Source organism: Antechinus flavipes, chromosome 2, assembly GCF_016432865.1.
Source record: "Antechinus flavipes isolate AdamAnt ecotype Samford, QLD, Australia chromosome 2, AdamAnt_v2, whole genome shotgun sequence".
NCBI classification, from domain to species: domain Eukaryota; kingdom Metazoa; phylum Chordata; class Mammalia; order Dasyuromorphia; family Dasyuridae; genus Antechinus; species Antechinus flavipes.
The window spans coordinates 485,197,168-485,215,790 of record NC_067399.1 but is presented as its reverse complement, the minus strand read 5'-3'; the positions used below and the strand labels follow the sequence as shown (position 1 = coordinate 485,215,790).

The 18,623-nt window shown below is 40.1% G+C and overlaps 1 protein-coding gene across 1 annotated transcript in view; it reads left to right on the top strand.

Moving 5' to 3' along the window:
* ZNF423 (zinc finger protein 423) overlaps window positions 1–18,623 on the top strand; it is a 402,787-nt gene that overhangs the window by 142,315 nt on the left and 241,849 nt on the right. The window lies entirely within an intron of this gene.

Genomic DNA, 18,623 nt, shown 5'->3' with positions numbered 1-18,623 from the left:
GCCGCATTTCTTAACAATGAAAAGAAACCTCATTAATTCACACTCATAATTTCTCATTCGTGGTAATTCACACTAGCACTGGGCTGGTATTTTCCTTTATAATCATGAGACCTTTTGAACTGGGAGGGAATTTAGAGTTCATCTAATCCAAGGATTTTTAACCCAAGATCCATGAAATTGGACAAGAAAAAAAGACATCTTAATTTTCACTGATGTTTAACTGATAGCATTTCCTTCAGTTATTGAAACTCTTTTGATAAGACTGCTAAAGAGGGTCCGTGACATACACACACAAAATGAATACAGCCTTAAGGTCACAGAACAGGCTGGAACCAAGTCTGTGGACTCTGAGGCTCAATATATCATGTTTGAGAAAAGGGTCTGATAATTCAGTTAGTGGAGAAGTCCATTGAAGGGAATAATTTCAGACTGATTCTTCCCTCTCTTCTTGATGCCCCATTTGAGATATGTTCAGTGGGATTGTTGGATATGGGAACTTGATTCTTTATTAAGAAATTTGCAGAGTATGTATTGTCTTTCACAACTTATTCTGGAGGTACTATAGGTATTCTTATTCCTTTGATACACTACCTTTCTAGCCAGTGATGAAGTCTAAACAAGACTGTGTCAGTTTTAATTTGCTGAAGCTGACTTCATTTTTTGCAGTGATTGGCATTTTGGTGAGAGAATGTTCCCCATTAATAAGTTCTTATGTCCCAGACTCTTTGCCTGATTTACTTTTGGAGTTTTAGAATCAGCCATTGTTGGTGTGTGTGTGTGTGTGTGTGTGTGTGTGTGTGTGTGTGTGTGTGTGTTGGGGGGGCTGTTAAGAGGGTTGTGGAATCTCTTTCTCCAGTGACCCCATGCCTGCCCACTGTATTCTTGGCTGGCTACCAATATCCTCTTTGTGGCTATGAAAGAGATGGGAAGTAAGATGAGTCCCGAAAAGCCTTTTTTAAACTCCAGACTATAATATTGAAAAGAAACCTCATTAGTTCATACTCATAATTTCTCATTCGTGGTAATTCACACAAGAGCTGGACTAGTATTTTTCTTCATAATCATAAAACCTTTTGAACTGGAGAGGAATTTAGAATTCATCTAATCCAAGGATTTTTAACCTGAGATCCATGAAATTGGACAGGAAAAAAAAAAGACATTTTAATTTTCACTGATGTTTAATTGATAGTTAGCATTTGTTTCAGTTATTTAAAAGAAACTCTTTTGAGAAGGGGTCTAGATATACCAGACTGCTAAAGGGGTCCACATCACACAAAAAAAATGAATCTAACTTTAAGATCATAGAGCTAGTTAGTGGTAAAGCTGGAATCAGATGTATGGACTCTGAGGCTCAGTATACCTTGCTTGAGAAAAGGGTCTGATAATTGAATAAATAACATGAGTAAGATTAAAGGTAGAGCTGGTTAAGCTAAGAGAAGAAGCTGTTGTTCTGCCCTTAAGGAAGTGTTCATTTATTTTCATGCAATTGATGCCCTAATTAAAAATCATTCTTATCTATTCATTAAACCAGGTCCCTTTAGGACCTCTATTAGGCAACACTTTGTTAGCCTACTTCGAGATTTTGAATGCAGCAAAACTGCTTTTAAAAAAAAAATTCTGTAATTCACAGCTGCCTCTAATTCTTCTCCCTTTCTGTCTTCCCCCAAACCGTTGCCACTGGCATATGACAAAGCCCGGGAAGGACTTTTGGGCTTTGTGGGCACCAACGGTGGGGGGCTGTCTCTGCAGAAGATGAGAAATGGTAAACTGTTTTAGTCTGGGTCAGTGTCACCGAAAGGCAGGGCTTTTTCTGTTCCAGCTAATCTAGCAGAGCCATTGCTGCCGTTCACCTTATTGACAAATTTGGATTTTATCCCAAATCTAAAGTAACATTGTTTGTGTGGGCCCCCCACTGTCTTGATCAATACAGGTAGTACCTACCAATACTCTTCCGCGGGCTGTAATTGGACTTAACTAATGACTTCCATGGGGATGTTGGAGCTAGGATAGTCCTGAAACTCAAGAGTATTGGAAGGGAGGCAGAAATTCCTCAAAAGAATAGGGTAAACCACCTTGCATAATAGGATCCCTTAGAAATTCATTACAGCATGATAAAGGTATAACCTAGTCTGGGAGCAGCTTCTTTGACACAGACAGAAGATGCACAGAGATATTTTTCCCCCTGGGTCTTTGATTCTTAAATTCCAAAGGTTGGGCAAATTTGTGGGAAGTGTCTGTGTGTGTGTGTGTGTGTGTGTGTGTGTGTGTGTGTGTGTGTGTGTGTAAGCTGCTGCAAATTGGGGTTGGTATCCATCAGACCAATAATGTGCTCTTAGGTGAGAGCTTTTTCTTTGTTGTTGTTTGTTTCTTTATTTGCTTAGCCAATAAGAATATTGGAAATGGAGGGTCCTTCCTCTCCTCTCCCTGTACTCCCCATCCTGGGGCATTATAACCTCCTGAAAGGAGCAGCCATTTTTGACTTGGTCTTTCCAGCTCTATGCCTAGAACAAGCTGGGTGTCTTGTACATAGTAAGTACTATAAAACCTTGTTGGACAAAGCCTGTGGATTGAGTAGAAGATTCCTTAACATCTGATCCATGCTCCTACTTTTATTTTATTTATTGGCCAGGCAGTTGGGATTAAGTGACTTGCCAAGGGTCTTGTGGCTAGTAAGTGTTAAGCATCTGAGTCTGAATTTGAACTCAGATCCTCCTTACTTAGGGGCTGTTGCCATCTAGCTTCCCCCTCACCTTCTTTTAGAGAGGCTGCAGGGTAGAAAGGTTTAGAGGCTAAAAGTTCCCAGAATCAAGAGGAGCTGGGTTTGGATTTTGCCAATGACTCTCACTGATTGTATGACCCTGAACAAGTCCCTTGCTCTTTCTGAGTTTCAGTTTCCTCAGATTTAAAATGAGGGAATTGAGCTCTGAGGACCCTTTGAGCTCTAAATCTGTGAGCTATTCCCAGGAAATAAAAGTTTACTGAATGATTCTTATTTTAGAAGGAGGATTTACTTCAAATGAGATAATGTAGGTAAAGTCCTTGCACCCCATAAAGTCCTGTATAATTGCTGTTTACGTCCATCCCGTCTCGCTAGAGATCTAGGTCTGCTTCTCCAGGCTGGCTGCTTCCCCCTCGAGCTGTGGCTGTGTAGGATAGCCCAGTAAAAGACTATCGGTATTGGAATATGCTTGGCAATTGATCCAGCACCAGCAAGTGCTCCTGGTTTTAAAAAAAATAGGTTATTATTGTCACAGACCTACTGCCCAAGTAACCCCTGCACAGTGTACATGTGCACTCAAAAGGATTAGGGTTCAGGAAATGAATTAACAGCTTTGCAAAGCAATCCTCCTTCAAACTACCACTTAAATGTCCTTTGAACCCTAATGGGTCAAGTGCGTCCTGTTTTCCATAAGCTTAAATCAATTGGGATATATCTATATATATTTGAAAGGAAGGAAGGAAGGATAATGCCTTGACCAGACTGATGTCAACTGGGGTGAAGTTATAGAAAAATATGCTGAGTTAGGAGTCAGAAGACCAAGATTTCAAATGTACTTGCTAGGGATGTGACCTTGAATAAGTCATTTAATGTTTTTTGGATTAAATTTCACTGTTTGGAGTCTCAGCATTCTCCTCTGCAAAATGGGGATAATAGTTCGCATTTATCTGATAATTTCTTCCCGAGGACTACTGAGTTAACAGATGTGAATGCATTTGACAAAGAAGAAAGTCCTAAGGATATATGTGATCAATTCAAACAATGACAACCTGCTTTTTGTTGCCCAGAAAAACAAAGCAGATCTTGGCAGTATATGGTCTTCTTGGCTTCCCAGGCTTCTGTCTCATTTCTTTTACAACATTGTACCCAAAAAACCTGTGACCATTTCTCTCATGCCTTTGGCTGTCTGTGCCTGATAACCTTGCTAATTTGTAGATGGGAAATAGACTTCTACCAGTGATGTGAATGTGGGTGAAGGACATTTGGAAACAGTTTGGAATTCAAAATGTAACAAAAAAAAAAAGGAAATGAAGTGAAATTTGGAAACTCAAAGTTTTAGAGGATTGCTTAAACATTTGGTCACTTCCAACCAGATGGTGCTTTATAACAGAAGCCAGAGACATCTTCCCTTATCATATTACCTGCAGGGAAGGAGTGGGGGAGGGAATATCTATAATTTTCTGTTGTAAGCTGTAGCGATGTGAATATGATAGATTCGGAAAACTGCATGAAACTGTATTCCTTGTATTCCTCAGGCACTGCTTTCTTGCTTCCTTGAGAAATCACTAAGTAAAGAAATCACTAAATCAAGAAATCACTTGACTTGGGAAAAATGTTAACAATAAATCTAGTTTGTTTTAGGCTGAGATATAGTATGCTAAGTATTAGTCTCAGAATGAGGGAGGTCTGGATGTGAATTCAGGCCAGTTTTTCATAGATCCTGGAATCCATGGATTTTGCAGCTCTCTGCCTCCTGGACAACCCTGCTTATATTGATAATTATATTATTACATATTTATATAATTATGTTATTAATATACCAATATTAAAACAGTGGCATACAATAATTTTATCAGAGGGCAGGGTATAGTATTACATGCAGTTCTTGGAGTTAGGAATATTTGCCTCAGTTCCATCTCTGATACTTATTAATTTTGGGCAGGACATGTAACCCCTCTGAGCTTTTGGTCATTCCCTATGATTTATACTAGATGTTATAAATGGATTAGGATCTATTTTGGGGCTCCACTGATGAAATTGCAGATCTTGATGTAATAATTATGTAACAAAAATATCATCTTGTTGTCTGTACTATATTTCTCTAGGTTCTAGTTTTGATTTTGCTGCTAAATCACTTAGGTAAATTATTACTTCTTTTCAGATTTTCTTTTTCTCATCTTTAAAATGAGAGGTTGGACTATATTAGTTAGGTATCTTAAGAAAGTGAGGGTTTATTATTCTTTGGCATTTATTTAGAATGTCATATTTCTAGGTACCACTAGCTGGATGCTGCAGTGGATAGAACACTGGCCTTCAGTCAGGGAAATCTGAGTTCAAATCGTCTTACTAGCTGGGCAAGTCACTTGACCCTTGTTTGCCTTAGTTCCTCATCTGTAAAATGGAGATATATTGGAGAAGGAAATACCACTCCAATATCTTTGTCAAGAAGACCTCATGGGGTCATGAAACATGACTGATCGACTGAGCTAGATCAACTGAAGTTTTTAGGCTATTGTTTCTAGGAATATGTCATAGAATCAGAAGATTTCTGTCCTAACATTAAGTTACATTAAATCGTTTTTGAAAATTTTGTTCACTGTTTCTCTCACTTTGAAATTAAACTTCTATTTGATTCTGGATTGGGGGGAGGAAAATTTTGTTTATTTTTAATTTATGAAATAAAACAAGCATTCCTTAACATAGTAGAATTTTTAAAAATGCACAAGAAACTGCAAATGTATTAAAGTTACTTTGAATCTTGTCTAATTCTTGCCACTGAGTAGCAGGACAGTCTAGTTAGTTGATAAAGAGGCTGCTTAGTAGTAAAGGAAACCTGGATTAAAATCCTGCCTCTATACATAACACTCTGTGATTCTGAGCAAGTCACTTAATTTCAGTATCTTAGACAGTTCTCTGAAAATATAAATTGAATAACATTGGTGTCATTATTACCCACATCAATGAAATCATAGGTCTGGTAGGTCTGGTTTGAAATAGTAATTCAGAATTGGGCAAAAGAGGACCTGAGCAAAATTTACCTGTTCACAATTCAGGGAGGAGTTTGCTTAGTTGTTTTTTCCTTTCCTTTTTTTTTTTTTTAAAGTGTGAAAAAGGTTGCAGAGGGAATGTTTAAGCTACCTCAGAGGACAACCTATTTTCAATTACTTTAGAAAATACTTAAGTAGGAAGCCTGAGGCACTTTCTATTCAGGTATAGCAATATTCCTAAATGATCTCAGATGTTTACATACATTTACTAGGCTAATTACCAATAATTTGTAACCTATTCATTTAAGTAGGTCCCCTAAGGACCTCTATTTGGCAACAGCTTGTTAGCTTAGTTTAAGTTAGAAAGTTTTAAAGCCTTTAAAACATTTTATTTTGGTCCATATTTGTCATGGGCATTGGAAACTCGCCATAGTTTATGGTGGTAGAGAGCTATCTGTGACAATGAAAGGTTGAAAGATTTTTTTTTTTTTGGTTAACTGAGTTAGGCAGGACCTGAACCCCAGATCTTCTTAACTCCAAGACTAGCCCCACTACTTTCTCTCATTAGAGTAAACATTACAATCATCTTATCTACCTTGAAAATGTCCTAAATTTTCTACAGTTATTTTTTGAAGTTCTTGCAAATTGTACAGTTGTTCTCTAAAGTAGCTAAAACCTTGTCTTTGCACTAGGATCTAAGGAAGATTCAGTGTCTAGCCTTGTCATCTAGAATATTTGGGGTCGTCTTTAAGATAGTGAGCAATTCAAACACACACATTGCCCTCCACTCCAACATACATAAATTTAGATTATATTAATGAAGTTTGATTATGTTAGTATTGCATGTGGCTATTGACAGTAATAATGTCTGCATCATTTTGATATGATCCCTTGTACATGGTAGATACTTAATAAATGTCTATAGAATTGGATAGTTCTAGCCCTAATATTCGAATTTCTTACACTTTATATTTTCAGCTCTCTAGAGTAACAAAAATTGTCTTTTAGGTCAGGGGTCTAGTGGTTTGGAGGTGGTGTAAAAAAACTAGTTTCTACTTGTTTCCTACCTCACAGGTCCCTGTTTGGAATAGAAATTGATGTAGCTTTACCCAGGTATATATCTGGTGAGTTTAGAATGGAGATGTAGACAAAAAGCCATCTCTCCTTTTACATCTCAAGGATTTCTCTTTTGCTCAGAGAAACACTTATTTCTTGAATTCTGGGCTTAGAGAAATAACAACACCACAAAAAAAAAGGATAAAAGAATTTAATTTTTTAAAGTGTCTTTTTTGCCTGATTGGAACTTGGGAGTATTTTCCAAAAAACACTTCTGAACAACACTCCTCCTTTTGCTGGAGAAAGTGAAATTATGTTGAGTCAAGAGCCAGAGGAGAAAGTTAATTACACACCTAGTTTATACAGCTGTGGCCAAAGTGACCTCTGGGCTCTAATTACTAGGTTTGGTGCTGTTTGAATAGCCTCATCTTGGCCAGAGCCTGAGTCCTTCCCACTAACCTGGCCATCCTGCAATTTAAGAGTAACAAATTTCCCCTTTCCCTTTGTGTAAAACTGACATGCTCTTGCCTTTTTCAAAGGGCCAAAGGGCAGTTTTTTCAGCTAAGCAGTGGGGGACTCCTAGCTCATGTGCAGGGCTTCTCCACGCAAATCAATCATTCAATCAGTCAAAAACCAAACATTTATTAAGAACCTACTATGTGTCAGGCACTGAGTTTGTGACTGGGAATAGAAAGACAATGATGATGTATTCCAAGTGAATTAGTTTTACAATGAGGGACCTAGGTTTGAATCTTGAGTCTTTTTCTTGTTATTTTTGTGAATTTAGGCAAGTCATTTAATTTGGCATGGGGAAGTACTGATGCAATCAATGCAAGTTTGACCATAAAATACTGTTAAAAGGGTGAAATTGGAACAGGGAAAACAATTTTTAGCTCCATATTTCTTATAACATCTAAATAGTGATAATTCATCTTTAGATAGGTATTTAGTGTTTCCAGTGTATTTTCTGCATGATAAGCACATGAAGCAGATAACAGAAACATAATCTACATTTCAAAGATGAGGAAGTTGAGTCTGGGATTATTTAACTTGTCCCTGATTTTACAGCTAATAAGTGTTGGAGTCCATATTTGAATCTAGACTCTCTCATTCCAGACTCAATGTTCTTTGAAATGCCAACTTCTACCAGAGATAAGAAGGGCAGAGCACTTGCCTTCTTCTTGATTGATTAGAGTTTTTCTCCTATTCTGTGAGTTCCTTGGTAACCTTACTAAGCACATAGTGTATATGCACTCTACAATGTGCAAATAACTGAGCATGATAGCGGTCTTCATGTATTTTATTTGAGGGGCTATCCTATGAAATATACTTGGCTTCAAGAAGCAAACCAAGAGTTATTGGGTGGCAGATTTATGGTTAAAGTTGCATTGGTTGTTCAGTCATGTCTGACTCTTTGTCACTTCGTTTGGGTTTTCTTGGCAAAGATTTTGGAGTGGTTTGCCATTTCCTTCTCCAGCTCATTTTACAGATGAGGAAACTGAGGCAGTTAAGTGACTAGTCCAGGGTCATACCACTAGTAAGTGTTTGCTACCAGATTTGAACTCAGGGAGAATCCAAGCCTGGCACTCTACCCACTATGCCACCTAGCCGCCCTCAAGATCCCAGGAGGCAGATAGAAAAGCTTTCCAAGAGTGAGAGTTATCCTACGGCAGAATGGGCTTCTTTCTGAGTAGTGAGACTCCCCTCTGTTGGAAGTCTTGGAGAAGTGGCTGGATGATCTCTCAGGCAGGAGGCTGGAGACAGTGGCCAGCCTGAAGGGCTTGGGCTGGCTCCGAGATTCCTCCATTCTGCCCTCGCATAAAGCGAGGCACACCTGGGATGTGAGCGGGCGCTAGCGTGTGGCCATTTGGAAGAAGAGCGGAGGACTGGGGTAGGTGGTCAGTGTCTTTGTCCTGCAGGGTGAGTGTTGACACTCTTCCTAAATTGCCTGCTTGTGAGAGTAATCGTTTTCCATTACAAAGCCTTCTGGAACGTCGTGCAATTGTGGTGTGTCTATGGTTCAGAATTCAGTCTTTGGGTAGCCGCGCTCCAGGTCTCCGGTGGTAAATCTGTTGGGGAGTTAGTTTTCTGAGGCTAGTTTCATTAACCTCCTTTGAAGAGTCCAGATTTATGAAATGTCACCACCTTGGCTCAATTACACAAAGCAAATCCTGGTATCACATTTTTGGAGTTATACATCTCACAGAAATTGGATAACAAATCTAACAATATAGAAAGCACGAGCTAACTTGCGAAGAACCAGTAGCTCAGTCTGGATTTCCATGGAAAAAAATAACACACATAACCACCATCTCTTGAAGAGTCAGTATGATGTGGGGTAGGAGAAAAAGCATTGACCCTAAGAGGCCAGAATTGAAGTCCTGGCTTTGCTGCCTACTGAATTTTGTGACTTCAGTCAAGTCACTCCCCCGCAGATAAGACCTCAGCTTCCTCATCTGTAAAATGCTGGGTGGTGCAGTCCATAGAGTTCTGTGTCAGAAAGACCTGAATTAAAATCCATCCTCAGATACTTCCTAAATATGTGTTTGATACCAGTTTTGAACTTAGCCCCTAGCTAGGCAAGTCACTTCACCCTGTTTGCCTTAGTTTCCTTATCTGTCAAATGAGTTGGAGAAGGAAATGGCAAAAACCAGTATCTCTTCCAAGAAACCCACCCCACATTGTGAAGGATCTGTCTCAAATGAAATGACAACAACAACCTTCTTCATCTGTCAAAGGAGAGCAGTTTCAACTACAGGATTTCTAATCCCTTAGTCTTCCTTACTTCAAGAGAGCCAATGATGTGAAATGAGCACCCATTCTAGAGTTGTGGGTTCTCGGTTTAAATATTGCCCTAGCTACTCACTGTCTTTATGAGAGCATCAAGGTCAAGCTTCTTTGGGGCTCAGTTTCTTCACCTATCATTTGGAGGAATGGGTTAGTCCAGGGCTTCTTGTTTTCTGTTGACCATCTGGTAAAATGTATAGGCTCTTTCTCAAAGAATGTTTTAAATGAATAAATTAAAATACATAAGATTACAAAAGAAACTAAGTATACTGAAGTACAATTATCTATAGCTATACTTGAATGTAAAGTTAAGTGTATGTTAAGAACCCCTGCATTAGATTAATCAGCCAGAAAGCATTTATTAAATGTCTGTTTGGTATTGGGGCTACAAAAAACAAAAATGAAAAAGCCACTGCCTTTGAGGAATTTATATTTTATTGGGGGAGACAACATGAACAGATGATCTCTAAGGTCCTTTTCTAGCTCTAACATTTTATGAGGTCCCTGAAGCACTTTGAAACTAAAAAGTCATCCTCACACAGCTGGGTATTTGCTACTTTGACCATTTTCTGAAGTGTTGTTGGGTTTTCCAGATTCTTTCATGTATTAGAACAGAATCCAGGTAAAATACCTGGTATCATTAATGTATTTCATGAACAAGCTAAGTGACACAATGATTAGGATGCTGAGACAAGAGGCAGGAAGACTCCAGTTCAAATTCCGCTTTAGATGCTTACTAGCTGTGTGAACCTGGTCCCCTCTCTCCTTGTGAGTATAAGTACCCATCCTATTCATATATACACTGTGTGCGGTCAGCCCTTGTGCTGAACATTGGGGGAGATAAATTAGAAGCAGACAGACTTTGTCCTTTTTAATGAAAAGGATGCAAAGTAGTTGAAGAGATAAGCTTTATAACAAGCAAGACCTTAGAGCCAAATGACAAAATATTAAATTATGTGACATAGACTATAAGAGGCATATCTGCCTAATTTTCTTTTTTATCACATCCATCTTAGTCCCTCATTCAAAAAAATGAATGGGACTTTCCCCCATCCTTATTTGACCCGATGAGGGATGATAAAGTGCTTATTTCCTTGGGGAATCATCTAATTTAGCAAATATTTATTTAGCATTAATGCACTAGGCTCAGTGTTATACAAAGGTGAAAAATGACATCGTTTTTACCCTTATGCTGCTTCCATTCTACTAGTTATAATCAATGAAAGCCAATACAAGGCTAGATATTGGCTAGTGACTTTAAGAGCATAGAGGGAGGGCTTATTCCCCTATATGTGAAGGCTGATGGAGGGCACTTAAGGCTGGGATATCTATCTGGTTCTATCTGATAGTCATAAATGGTCACTGAAACCTGGCTCATGAGCATCAGATGCACAAGTGACATGCACTTTTTTTCTTTTCCTTCTTTCAAGCAGACCTTACTTTTTCTTTTCTTTCTTTTTTTCTTTTTAACCTTTACCATTTGTCCTGCCCAAATTTTTTTTTAGCATGTACTCTATTAACTAAAACAGATAGAAATGTGGAGTAGGAGCTCTTGTGGGTAGAGTTATCACATGGCAACAAATTTTGGGTTTTAGGTCATGGGACCAGAAGATTGTAACTTTAGAGCTGGAAGGAAATTTGGAGGCTAAAAACTTCAATCACCGAATTTTGAAGATGAAATCTCTCCCGACCCAGAGAGATAAAATTACTTTTCCAAGGTCATATCAATAGAAAGTGTTGGTCTGAATTTGAACCCAGAACCTCTGATGCCAAATTCTTTACTCTTTTTATTTTATCTTGCTGCCAGAAAATAATTGTAGGATCATAAATTTTAGATCTAGAGGGACTCTTAGAGGCTAGTGAGTCCAACCCCTTCATTTTATAGAGGAGGAATTGAGATCAGGCTAAGTAACTTGCTCTCAGTCTCACATGTAGTAAAATATTAGACCCATGAACACTTGTGCTAATCAATTTCACCATTCAACACAGGATTTTAAATTATCATTATTGTTGTTGTTCTTATCATTATTTACCACTTGAGTTTTTAGGTGGTTCTTCTGTAAAATAGGATTTTCACTCACTGTGCTGCAGAGAAGTAAATATTCTTTATATTCCATATATATATAGATTTCAGTCAACACAATGCATCTTTTGTGACTATACATTTTATATGTATTTAATAGATTTTAATATATCCAATACATTTTAATATTAAAAGGCCTTCTGTTTTGAAAGGGAACTGATTGGGTCAAATGATTGAATTATTTGTTTACTCTCTTCATTCAGTTTTGAAGAACATTCTTGGGGCTTTTATTCCTTAGCATACCTCATTGGGTCAATGCATAGATTCTATGGGATATATATGTCCTCTAGATATTTCCTAAGGCAGCTGTAGTACCCAAAGTCCAATCATTTATAAAATCAGGTGAACCTTGTGGCTTGCTCAGACACTTGGTAGTCTTATATAATGACAAGTTTTGTTCTTGTTAAGTTGTTTTAGTTGTGTGGATTAGTTTGGGATTTTCTTGGCAATAACAGTGGAGGAATTCACTACTTCCTTTTCCAGTTCGTTTTACAGATGAGGAACCTGAAGCAAACGGGGTGAAGTGACTTGCCCAGGATCATGCAGATAGGAAGTATCTGAGGCCAGATTTGAACTCAGGAAGATGAATCTCCTTGACTCCAGGCCCTTCCTATATTCCTTGTGACAGAGAAAAAAGGGAGAATATAATGGAGTATGTTTTCAGAGAGATGGTCCATGGCTTTGGGAACCTTCTAATTCAATAGAAAAAGTAGGATTGTTATATTTGGGGAGTTACTAGTCTGCTGAAAATCTGTGGTTCCTGTCAAGGTGACGATTCCATTCAAATGTGGGAGACATAACATGAACCAAATAATAGAAAGCCCTCAAGTATTATAAATAGTATTATTTATAATAATACTATGTATAAAGTATATAAATACTATAAATAATACTATATATAAATTATATTAATACTTTCCTTTTGGAAGGTCATGTCCAGTCAAAAAAAGTACTCTGGATATTTGGATTTTAATCTAATAATACTTTAAAAGTACTTAGCAGAATGCCTGGGAGATAGTAGACATTTAATAAAACATGTCCTTCCCTGCTAATCTTATTCCTGCTATCGAAACCAGTTGCATGACACTGCTGGTAAATCCTTCCTACTTCCTAGGTCTTGGTTTCTTCATCTGCACAATGAAGGAATTGCACCAGGTAATCTCAAAGGTCTCTTCCAGATTTAAGTCTATGGAAACAACTAAAACAAATGTGCTTTAGCAGCATGCCACCGGTGACTCAAAATACTAAGGGAACAGACAGACTCTCCCAGAGGGAAGTGCATCTCCGTTCTCCTCTCCCAGAGGAGCAGCAGAGAGTTACTTACTAGCCACAGAGCTCTGGATTCTGACCCTATTATATCTTCCTTTATTCTGTTAGTCATATATAATGAAAGGTCCCTAAAATGGTTGGTGACCATTGCCCTTTGGCCCCAGCAAGTGAGTGGTAAGTGGTGGTTTCTCTATAGCCAACTTTTTATCAGCTGCCTGATTCCCAGGTGAGCACTCTTGGCTTTTTCTTACTTGTACTTGCTGTAGCCCTCAGATTTAGAGAATTTCAGTACTGATAGAGTTTGCTTTTTGCAGAATGAATGCCTGTTCCTGGAGAGGGAAGCAGGAACAGAATGCTGTCTAATGCATTCAAGATTCATGCTATTTTAAGAAAATCTGTTGTGAATTCTTTTCCAAATGAAGAATAGTTTTCAATCAATCAGTCAATAAGTGTTTATTAAGTCTCTACTCCTATCAGTTATGACAGTGTTGATAGTAGCATCCCACCATTTGTCATTTATAAAATGCTATTATTTTCACATGAAGGTCATGATACCCATGTTGGGGTCCCAGTTGAGGTTAAAGAGTCTGGTTTTGATCTAGAAATCATCTCTGGAACCTGGAAACTGAACATTTTTTTCCCTGAGTCTGATCTTATTATTTTTTAGTCTAATAAAATGTGATGAGATTATAAACCAAAAGTGACTTTTCTTCCCACTCCACACCTTTAACCTCCCCTCTGGGTTGTCCTAGTGTTAGGATTAATTGTGTCCTTCATTTCCTGTGCTGCTATTTAGGCTAAAATTCATGGAATAATAGAATCTTGGAAATGGAAAGGCCCTCAGAGACCCTTCTAACCAAACCCTTCCCTGAATGAGAATCTTCTCTACAATGCATCTAATCAGTGGTGCTCCAACCTTTGTTTGAAGATTTCCAGGGAACCTTATTTCCCTTCTCTGTGCCTTAGTTTATTACCTTATAAAGCAAAGAATTTAGATTTCCTTATCTTTAAGGTTCCTTCCAGTTCTGATACTGTATTCTAAGAGTCTATGTTTAATATTGTTTCCAATAGTAATATACTCTGTATGATCTTTTATGCCATCAATATCCTTGGTCCCCTTATGATGTGTTGTTACAGTGTAATGCTTGATCAAAGTTAGATGAGCTTCTCTCCTGGAGCTGATGATTCCTGGTTTTGCCTTCTCTCTCTAAATAAGAAGCCTCCTGTGAATGTAATTCTGCTCTCTCTCTCTCTCTCTCTCTCTCTCTCTCTCTCTCTCTCTGTCTCTCTCTCTCTCTCTCTCTCTCTCTCTCTCTCTCTCTCTCTCTCTCTCTCTTTCTCTGTCTCTCTGTCTCTGTCTCTGTCTATCTCTCTTTCTCTTTCTCTGTCTCTGTCTCTATCTCTCTTTCTCTGTCTCTGTCTCTCTGTGTCTCTGTCTCTCTCTCTCTCTCTCTTTCTCTGTCTCTGTCTCTCTGTGTCTCTCTCTGTCTCTGTCTTTCTGTCTCTGTCTCTGTCTATCTCTCTTTCTCTTTCTCTGTCTCTGTCTCTATCTCTCTTTCTGTGTCTCTGTCTCTCTGTCTCTCTCTCTCTCTCTCTGTCTCTGTCTCTCTGATTTTCTCTCATGCACTAAGCTCCAGATGCTGCAGAATCCTAACAAAAATGATCTTGCCAACAGTAACCCAGGAGCAGTATAGGCAAATGCCACTGAGAAAACATACCAACTTCTCAGTGAGGATACGTGGGGTCTCAGAGCTTTGGATAGGTTTATTTAGGGCTTCCCCCTCTTCCAAGACTGGATTATAATCATAAGAGAATTTGAATATCAAAGTTGTAAAGTTCTGAAGAGGTCATCTGCTCCTCCTCTCCCCACTTTGCATATGGGGAAGCCGTCTCAGAGTAGAAAGGACTTTCCTAAGACCACATTGTGAATCACTTAGCTGGAGAGCTGTGTCTCGAGCTCTTGTGTCCCAGTGTTCTGATCCAGTGATTTTTCCATGACAGCAGACGTTAATTTCCTCTGTGGTCTCATTTGTGAGTTCTAAGCTCTGTTGGTGGCAGCAGAAGCAGCCAGGGTCATAGAATACCACCCTAACTCAGGTTAGATAGGGTATTAAAACAAGACAACTAGAAAGCCCCCAAATATACTTCCATCTTGTTTCCAGGAGACTCTTCTCAGGGCAGCAGTGTCAGTCAATAAGGCCACTTTTGTTCCAGCTCTCTGGCATCTGGAGCTCAGCTCTGCATAGAAATGCACATGTACACATACCCACAAACTTGGGTTCTTGCCCAAAGAAGGCAGAGAAATGGAAACTATAGGGAAAGCCAGAGGAATAGATGGGATGACCAGAGAAAGTGAGGGAAAATTTCAGGGGAGGAAAAGAGCAAGTACAAATGATATTTAACTCATATGCAGGCTTAAAATAAAGATAAAGTATTGGTTGAATTTTTTGGCAGCAAGTTTAAACACTCTCTGTGTGCCAGCTTCAGGAAAAAAAATGTATAGGGGATTATAAAATGCCTCATTTTGTGTTAAACGGTTTTATTTCAGAGTTGACTGGCTAAAAATTGGCTGCCTTTGGAAATGACATCATTGGGGGGTGGGGGGGATCAGTCTTAATTAAAAGGGAAAAACGTGGCTAGCCTGGCTGCGGAGCGAGTTGGGGGACAGCTTGCTTTTGGAGGCCCGAGGGGAGGCTTCTGGGTGTGGAGTCCCGGCCTCACCGCTGCTTTTGACGGTTGCTGCCCTTGGTAATTGGCCGAGCATGTCCGCATCAGGGACTGACAGGCAGTGGCGGGTTCACCTCCTCCAAGAGGAGAGCCTGACCCTTCTGAGAGAGAGAAGGGGTCGAGCGGGTGGGGAGGTGAGGGAGGAAGGTTAGGTTGCGCGGAGGGGAGCGGGCTGCTGGGATAGGGGGAGGACTGGAAGTCGCTTTGTGAACTTGCCCCTTCTGGGGCCGGGGTGGGCGGGGGGAGGGGCTAGCGCTCCCCTTCTGGTGACCAGGATCGCTGGCAGACAGCCCCGAGCTGCATCCCAGCCCTTCTTGGCTGTCAGCGGATGTCACTGCAGACACCTCTGCTGTCCAGAGGAGCCCACATACATAGGGAATAGCCGACACTCATGGATAAAAAAAAATTTTTTTTACAGCGTTTGGACTTTGAGTGTCTCAATCCCCCAGCCCCCTTTCTCCTTCATCCCCTCCTCCCCCTGCCCTTCCTTCTCCTCTTTGAAGGAAACCATCCAAGAATGGTTTGAATTAGCCTGTTGCTCTTGCTTGCTTGGCATTTCTGAGGGAATGGAGCCCAACCAAAATTTGAAGCAAATAGAAGTCACTTTTTTTTTGGAGGGGGGGAAATGCCTGGATTTTTTCCCCCTTTAAAAAAAGAAAAAGAAAAAAGAGGAAGGGCTTAACTTCTGTCCTGAGGGTGATAAAGCCACAGTGTGCGGCTGGAAAGCATCGTGACCTCCCCTCCCCAGAATGCTGTTGTCTTAGTCTGTCTTTCATTTCCTTTGGTTGAGTGAAGGCCAGGGTATTCAGAGGGGAGAGAAGTCCAAGGGAGGGAGGGGAGCAGAGGGGAGAGGAGGGAGCAGAGCGGAGGGGAGGGGAGCAAAAGGGAGGGGAGGGGGTGGGGGTGGGGGTGGAGTGCAGTTAGAGTCCCGCTGGCCGGCTGGAGGACTGTTCCACCATACACTCTGTCTTGTCCAAAGCCTTCACCTTGGTTTTCCTGCTCCCTGTTTCCTGCCCTTGGGAACTGCTCCCCTTCTACCTGCTCCATGGCTGGAAAGCCGGGACCACAGACAAAGTAATGAGATCACTCTATCAGGTTATTATTTTTTTTTTTGTGGGAGTTGGGGGAGACGGAGGAAGGGTGGCAAGGGGTAAAAGCTCAGGAGGTGGGGTGGGTTTCCCAGTTAGTTGTGGGTGGGGTTTGAGGCGCCTAGTGGGAGTAGACTCAGACCCACGGATTCCGGGATTGGTACTAGGAGCCTCACACTCTCTCGCTTTTTCCTTTTCTTCTCTTTCTGCAAAACAGTCACTCCTGACATGTGATTTCCCCTATCTGGCACTTCGGTGGGGGAGGCATCCATCAACTTTCCCTCAATGGCCGTCGTTCAGGCGCTGCTGGAGAGTGGGATGATGAGTGTTGCTTGGGGAGAGACTGTTATAATATCGTGGACAGGGCGCTGGGTTTGTAGTTGGAAAACTGACCTTGTCCTGGTGGCTCTGCTGCTACTCCTCCCTGTGTGACCCTGTGCTAGTCATTTCATAGCCCTGGGGAGGCTTTTTCATGTGAATGCTTGCGGTACTATTTGTGTTAGCATGAAAGCACTAATGAATGTAAGCTGTAGCTAGCTATGTGACCTTGATCAAATTGGTTTGTCTGGGCTCCATTCTTCCTTTCTGTAAAATGGGAATAATGAAGTCATTATATATTTTGCATACGTAAATGTAAAGTTGTTAGTAAATGTAAGTTGCTTTTCTTATTCAAATTGAATTGAAATTGAAATATAAATGCCATTACTATTCTTCACTGGGAATTGGTTGAGGTTTGTTTAGCTACTTCTGTTGGCCCTGTTCTGGGAGAATTGAGGTACTTTTTTCTTTTGGAAAAGTAGAATTTTGTTTGTTTGCTGTCAGGCATTTTTGCCTTTTTTCCTTCTCCGGGATGTGCCAGCAGCCAGCGATTTGGTCCTGTACTGTAATTTCACAGATTATGAAAATAGAGTAGCAAATTTGTCAGACACATGGACTGGCTCCTGGCAGGTGTTGCTGTTCAAATCACCGAGTGCACTGCCAAAACTTTGTTATTTGCATAAATGTAGAATTGAACAGGTTATCATTCCGATTAACGCCATTTACTGCTTAACTACTGGAGAAATTGGCAACCAAAGTTGTTGCAGGCCTACTATCACTTTGACAATGCCATTCCATTCACTGCTTCACTAGGGATAATGGCAGCTATGAAGTTAAGGAAAAAGCTAGAAGGTCAAGGGTATTTTGGTAGAGTCTTTTTGTGCATTATGTATTTATATGGCACTTTATTTCCATTCTGTTGATTCTATTGCTTCCAGGGCTCATAGACAAAAATTTGTGCCCTGAGCTGCAAGGCAAATTTTATTTGTGTGTAAAGCAAGGGGAAGAGGTTTTAACTGGAGGTTCATCTCATACAAATTCATGGTCCTAATAGTGGAATATTATAGTGGACATTAAAGCAGAATTAGGAGTCAAAAGATAAAGACAGTTCTTCATGACAGATAACTATAGTATTGCAGTTAGCTTTTTCAATAGGAAATTTAAAGGGAAGATGGATAACTAGTCCCTTTGGAGTGGGATGGGGAGAGAACTCAAACCTTTGGCCAGTCCTGGAATCAGCCAGTGAGATATAAGCTGCATTTCCCTAGATTCTCTTTCCTGTTTCCCAAAGATGTGTTTTTTCCATAGGGTAATTCATGTCATCATAGAATGTTAGAGCTGGAAGAGACCTGAGAGATCATTTAATCTAATTTCCTTATTTACAGGATGGGGAGACAAAGCCTCAGAGTAGTTCTGGGGCTTGTCCAAGGTCACACAACTAGAGAGCTGCAGAACCTACACATTTTTACTTTCCGTCTTAGATTTTTCCCTACTATTCTATGTGATGTCTTTCCTGGGACAACTCAGTATTACCCAGTCATTATCCAGAATTCCCACCCCAACTGGTCAATGAAGTCCCTTTCTTCCAC